Genomic DNA, 7,527 nt, shown 5'->3' on the forward strand with positions numbered 1-7,527 from the left:
TGAAACTTGATTCGTATTAAATGCTAACGATAAGTTATAAAACATTCATGCTGGTAAATAACTTATTTCGGCTATCTAAATACGGATAGGAATTACACAAAACGTCGCATCACGATCTTATTTTAGGGAATATAATTCGGCATTAATAGCCCGACTGTCCGGAACGAGTTCGAAGCGAAGTGTATTTTTAAAACCCCATAAACCACACAATATATAAATAATATAGTCTTGTGCTCAAATCGGTTTAAGATGATACACTGGGCCTACATGGCTATCATAAGACTCATAGTCACTTATGCTTCTCCTCGCTTACCAATGTATCCGTGCTGCTAGCCGGAAGGATAGAACATGCCCGTAACTATACGCATGAAGTGTCGCTGATGAGTCTGATCCGGCATACACGGCTCATTCGTTAGGAGTATTAAGTTAAACTGGGACTATAAAAAAGAGAGAGTTACGCACAATATATCTTTAAGGTCGCAGTGCAGAGAAGTCGTGCAAGTTTTACGACTGTAATCCAGTCTACAATCTACAAATCGGTTTTGTCGAATTACAGGTTGTGATTGCTGGTTACACAATATTTATTGCATAATTTTTCTGGAATTCTAGACTACTTAGAATGACAAGTGGTGATCCTCTTCCAAAATCGGTCACCTAAAGTAATTTAAAATAGGTGATGACAGAATCAGTCCGCCGTCAGTTGGTTCTTTCTTCAATCCATATGGATTTTTTCGAGGCCGATTATTCGTAAATTGAAGCAATCGAAAGTAAGGAAACGGTTTATTGCGCAATACCAAGAGTTAACAGTTTTAGAATGCTTGAAATTGGTTCTCTTTCCGGTGCAGTTCGCAATGCCCCATCATCTTCATATTGTCTCCCAGACCTTTTTTGAACGTTGAATCAAAATGACGCAGTACTTCTAAGCATTATTTCTTCATCTTCAATTTTACAAATTTTTCGGCAGCTGGTTTGTACTTACGCCTTTTTTCCTATTATTATTATTATTATTATTATTATTATTATTATTATTATTATTACTACTACTACTACTACTACTACTATTCAATATTTCATACTACCATTACATTTATATTTGAAAAACATAGACGTACGTTAACACGTTCCTCTCATACAATAAAAGTAGTCACAACAGTGGACATAGTTTCATAGGTGTAGAGTATATGCGAGCAAATGTATTTAAAAGTCATGTGTTAAACAGTAACATAAATTAAGTATTGTGGCAATAAAAACTAGGCCTATTTAAATACTTAATGAAAAAGGAAGATGAGATTAAACATGGGGAGATTTTCTTTCAACCAAGTGGCTCGGATTCGACCGCCCTGGTCGTGACGGAATTTATAGTACAAACAAAGATGTTCTTTCAGAGGGCTTTTCTCGAGGTATCTCCGTTCACCTCTTTTATTCCACCAACATTCTCCACATCACTCTCATTTCTTCACGCCTGCCATAGCTAAAAACAGGCTAAAATGAAGGCTTTGGGTAGTATGGGTCTCCGATGCTGATATAATAAGGGCTTGGGACTCCAGGTCATGGAGTTTATCAGGTACTCGTCTGGGATGGGACTTGATTCTGTCAGGATTGACGCAGTATGGCCGTCTATCAACATCGGATACACGAATGCCACTCAAATTATGTTGAATATGGACAATCGTCGCATAAGATAGACCATACAGTGGGCTTATTGAGTGCTTTTTTTATTGGGTTATTTTACGACGCTGTATCAACGTCTAGGTTATTTAGCGTCTGAATGAAATGAAGGTGATAATGCCGGTGAAATGAGTCCGAAAGTTACCCAGCATTTGCTCGTATTGGGTTGAGGGAAAACCCCGGAAAAAAACCTCAACCAGGTAACTTACCCCGACCGGGATTCGAACCCGGGCCACCTGGTTTCGCGGCCAGACGCGCTGACCGTTACTCCACAGGTGTGTACTTATTGAGTGCTAAAGTGCATGAATACGTCCAGGTTCCGAAAACCCAAGACCAGCCAAAGTCAGCTACTCGACTAGTTTACTTGTGGGAGTACAAAGTACATCTCACTCATAATTAAAAAGTTAACAGCAGCAATTTTGAAAATTCACCTTTGAAATAACTTTTTGTTTAAGTGGATAAATTAATTCCGCTGCAAAGCCTACATTTTTGTACGAGTTTCATTCATTCTAAAGGAACGAAGAATCATACACGCTCTTTCACTTCTTTACAAAATTTTACATAACTCTTCCCAAATTACTTGTCTTCACGCTTTCACTTCCTAACTACTTCACGAAATCAGCATCAATCTCTCCTTTCTATTCCTCGTCACAGAACCTCTCTATACTCATCCTCCTATACTGTATCATTGCATCGCCTCTGGAATACGTTACCTAGTGAAGTCAGGGATTGCCGGACACTATCACAGTTTAAAAGTAAATTATAAAAGTATGTTTTATCTCACGAAATCTGTTTCTGAGAAGTTGCTAGATTTATGCCAAAGTTTTTATCTTTTGTATTTTGGCAATAATTTCTCTTGTCTTTGTGTCAGGATACTAGAACAGCTTATTGTCCCTTAGTTCATAACAATGATGCTGAGTGACACTGTTATTTTGTGTCTGTATTTGTTGTATATGTTTTCACTTTTTGTGTTCTTTTTTTTTTTGCATCATTTAATGTGTTAGACTAATTGTTATTATTTTCAATTTGTATTTGTATGTTCAGTTTTTATGTCATATTCATTCTGTCACTCGTTATTACTGTACATTAATTGCATTGATGTATAATTTTTCTTGCAGTTATATTGTATTTCTGGTGGTGTGGAAGAGAAGGCCTGATGGCCTTAACTCCACAGAGTAAGTAAATAAATAAATAAAATATCGCATTTCAAGTATCAAAGTGTTTTAATTGGACACAAGAGGAACTAAGGAACTGACCACCCTACCCCATTATCTACTTGCTCAGTTACCTCATGAGTGATGCCTTATTGATGTCACTTCTGAGATTCCAACCAGCCATCGGACTACTACTAAGCAACGGACATACAAGAGGACGTACACAAATACATTTACATATTTTCTGAGTGGTATTTTGCCGTTCAGCTGCAAGCGAGATTAGATTTTACATTCAGATGAAAACAAGAAAAACAAGAGAAATAAGACGCCGCAACTTCTTTCTATAAATGTCCTGATTGTCAAACGGATAACAAGAAATGGAAATAAATCATTCCACTCTCGGAATCATTCAATTTGAAAGGAGAGAAAATTGATGAAGTTGCTTAATTATCTTCACTGTAAAACTTCGGAGTGGGAGACAAAATGCATTTAAAGCCCAACAGGCGGTCTGATAAATTGAAGTAATCCTATTATAAAACTGCAAGTGGGCTCAGTGGGAAGACACACTAGAATCGACATACAAGACCCAGTAACTCGTGTTTTACGCGGTGTACATATGTTTCCAGAGTTTCTCTAAAAATGTAATTACCTTGCGGCAATTCGTGTCTCCTCTCGTTTGTGACTTCCTATCAGCGGAACACTCGTGGGCAGAGCTGCCTACGCAGCAATACTCGCATCCTTGGGATTTCCTACTGACCCCGTAGCAACTAATTACACTGTTTATCGCAGTTTTCATTCAAGTGGTATAGCATACAGCCACAAATCCAGCGAGCTTAAGTTCGATTCCCAGAGGACAAGTGCAGATTTAACTCTGTTAACTAGAGTCGTTCTGTGACTCAGTGTTTACTATTTTTGCCACTGAATCAGAGGTTCGAAGGCTAAAGGGATGTATTTTTAAAGGCGATAAAATTCTTAGTATGGTTTTCTTTTAAATTAAAGTGGAGATTGAAGGCTAGTGATAAATTTAAGACACAAAAGAAATCCTGCCTCTGACAGAGAGAATCTCTAGTAAAAATATAGACTGTCCTTATCAAAACTGAACCCTGGCGATGAGCTCGTGGAAGTGATCCATAATCCATGCATAGGTATCGAGTGTGTTTCTTTATCTTGTGTTTGTTCAGTCTTAATGACATTAGCAGAGTGTTTCGATACTTGTGAATGTCTAATATCAGTTGAGAATTCCCATAAAAGTAATATCAGGACGGACCCCTATCTACCACACATTTTAATCTATATTTAGGAAGATTACCGGTACTGAAAATTGTAGACAACGATTTAGAAACATGGGTCTTTTAATCGATGACCCCACCTATCGAATATATTTAAACTATGCAGATGTACAGATTGTGGTAGCGCAAAATTCATTTGATTTGAACAAAACTGAACGAAACATGTAATACATGGAGATTAACTATATTAGTCATTCGAAAATTAGTGGCAACACTTTAATTAAGAACAAAAACTTATTTATTCACAATAAATTGACTTAAACTTCTCAAATGCAATCTCCTCCGGTATCACATACCTGTCGTCACACGTATGAAAGGTGACGGAAGCCATCCACAGCGTCACTTTGCTCTAAAGTTTAAGCTTCTATTTGGCTGCTCTACAGCTGTCTATTTCATAAGGAGTACCGCTCTCAGTGGTTCTTTCATCTTAGGGAAAAGGTCGTAGTCGCAGTGATTCCTATCCAGATAATAAGGAACATGCTCTAGAATTTTCCAAATTCCACCTTTTAAGTAAATTAACCACTTGGGCAGCCACGTAACAACGAGTATAATCGTGACCCATAATGGGTTGGTTATTCAAGTGATTACGGCGCTTCTGGCGCATTTTTGGTCTTGAATTATGTACCAAAAAGTAACTAATATGCAGCATCCATGCGCTTTCCAATTGAAACAGAATGAGCGATTAATATACCTTCATAATCATTTATTTTGAGTGGGTCCTGCTCATGTATACATTCTGTTGCAGATAATAGTCTTCTTACTACAACCACTACGCATACAGTACAATAATGACATTAGCTTACAGCTTACAGATAATAGGCTACATATCAGGCACCACTCCATCCCATACTGCCAGCTTACATTAGTCACAGCTAGAGGTGCTGAATACTAGCAGTGTCTTGCTACTAATTTTCAAATGACTTATTTATTAATTAAAAAATCGTAATATTTACCTTCTAATTGTGGCATTAATGGAAAAAAACAGTATAAGTAATAACATACGGTATATCTTTCACAAAAAAAAAAAACAAGTTACGTATCTTGTTAATAGTTGGGATACTGACAAAGAAGCTGATACTAACTAGATTATAAAAAGGAAAGAAGGTTACAGGCTCTTTAAACTCAGTTTTCTGGGAATCGTATAAGAGTTCTAGATGAATAAAAATAAGAATAGGAGCATCTATAATACAATCTGCAATTCATTGTGGAAATTAAATTTGGCGATTAACAAAATGTGTAAAAATTAAAATTAAAAATTTGGAAATAGATTACCTGAGAAGATACGCCAGGATCTCAAGAATGGATAAAGTCCATAAAGAACTAATTCTTAGTATAACGAATACAGAAAACCTATAATACCAATAGGAGAGAAGTTTAGGATGGTCAGGACGCGTGGTAAGGACGAGAGAAAAGAGATGGTCAAAGAAACTGTATGAATGGTAGCAGATAGGGAGAAGGGAGGAGGAAGAGAGGAAGGTCAAAGACCAACTAGCTACGTAAATTGCCTACTGGTTTCCAAAAATCATTTTTGAAAATGTATTCTAAATAATATAAAATATGGTACATGGGTTCATACAAAAGGAAGAGACCGTATATCTTGTATTTGGAAAGTACACAGAACACATTAATTTTCGGGGAGCTACGAGTGAGCTCCAAATAAGCCCGAGGTTTTCCTGCACCCCATACTCTGACATTTTGTATGTTGAAGATTGTATTTCAATTTCCGCCTGTCAGAATTTTCAATCTGTCAGAATTTACCGTGAGCCAGAATATTTTATCTGTCACAATTGGGCATAAAATTACTTCTACTAGCATAACATTATTTTTCCATTTACAACGATGTTATGAAAGAGAGAAATTTAGTGTTAATTTAATATTTTTAGTATTCCGTCATGTTTACACAGTTAATATCTTCTGACAAACCAAATACAAGTACAAAGCCCTATTATACATAAACACTGTGACCTATCCAGCTGAAGGCGCTTTCTTCTAACAGCGAAGTACCATTCCGCACGGTCTTATCTAGACTACTGATCATATAACAAATATCTTTCTTTCATAGCCTCTAAAATTCCAGTATTCTGTGTTATTCACGTTAGGCATTCTTTTCTTTTTTTGTAATCATATTATATGTTATTTTCGGGATTCTCATATTATATATACTCACAATGCACTAACTGTTTTATTAATAAATTCTTCATTATACAGTAAAACATTGCTAAAACGTACCCTCTATAAAAAGGAAACCTGTACAAACGAAAAATAAATTTGGGAACGGAATGATTTCCTATGTAAAATAATACTTTAAAACGGAAAACTACCTAACGCGAAAACGGAATCATTTTTGGGCACCAATTAGGAAAAGAAAACCTAATTAAAATGGATAATTTTAAGCGTAACTGTTGCTAAATTCTTTCAAACCATTTTTAATTCTGCGATAATACAGTACGAAGCATAACATATTTTTTGCGTGACTGTACATGTAATGATATGGAAGACTTTCGCTATTCTTTGTCAGGCGTTGGGGGTGAAGCTTCTCTAACCATGTCACTATTCTGTGCTTATTGTCAAGGACCCGGGCAGGTTACTGACCTACTGTATCGTTACTTCTTCCAACCCTCTTGTATTTTCTTTAATTTATTCTCAGTTTTGTGCTAACAAGCAAACACAGTGATAAAGGACAGCGCCAGTAGAATAAAACTGTGAATAATTGTAGTGTAGTGTCAATTTAGTTTCACATTTCTGTTTATTTATTCTGAGTTCTGTGTTAATATGCCAATACAGTGTTAAATAAAGTTCGAATAAAGTAAAACTGTGCGATTTAATAAAAAAAAAAAGCCTAGATGGCCAGTTCTATCATGGAAGAGTGGCTTCATAATTTTAATGAAGCAATGAAACGTCAAGGTCGTAAGGTCATACTGTTTTTAGACAATGCTACCTGCCATCCAAGGATTGATTTGTCTAACGTGAAGTTAATCTATTTTCCAACAAACACAGCTTCAGTTTCACAACCGATGGATCAGGGCGCAATTTACACTCTGAATTGATGCAGGACGCGAAGGAAATCCTACAACGTTCCCTTAAAAAAACGTCGCGGCAATGCAGTTTAAAAGAAATGTGGGGGCCAAGAAACTAGGGCGCAGAGAGAGAGAGAGAGAGACTGCAATTACGTAAGTTAATAATAATTATGAAAATAAAATTCACTTTTCGTGTACTGTAATAGCTTTTATTTCAAATTATTTTTTATTGTGTTCTTCCTACAGTCAGAATATTGCAGTAGTCTATTCAACCCTTTGTAAAACGAAAACCTGTGAAAACGGAGAAAAAAAAGAAAAAAATTTGGAACGATCGCTTTCGTTTTAGGGAGGTTTTACTGTACTTAATCTGACTACTATTCTCTCTATGTAGACATAATT

The sequence above is a fragment of the Periplaneta americana genome, chromosome 17, assembly GCF_040183065.1.
Source record: "Periplaneta americana isolate PAMFEO1 chromosome 17, P.americana_PAMFEO1_priV1, whole genome shotgun sequence".
Lineage (NCBI taxonomy): Eukaryota > Metazoa > Arthropoda > Insecta > Blattodea > Blattidae > Periplaneta > Periplaneta americana.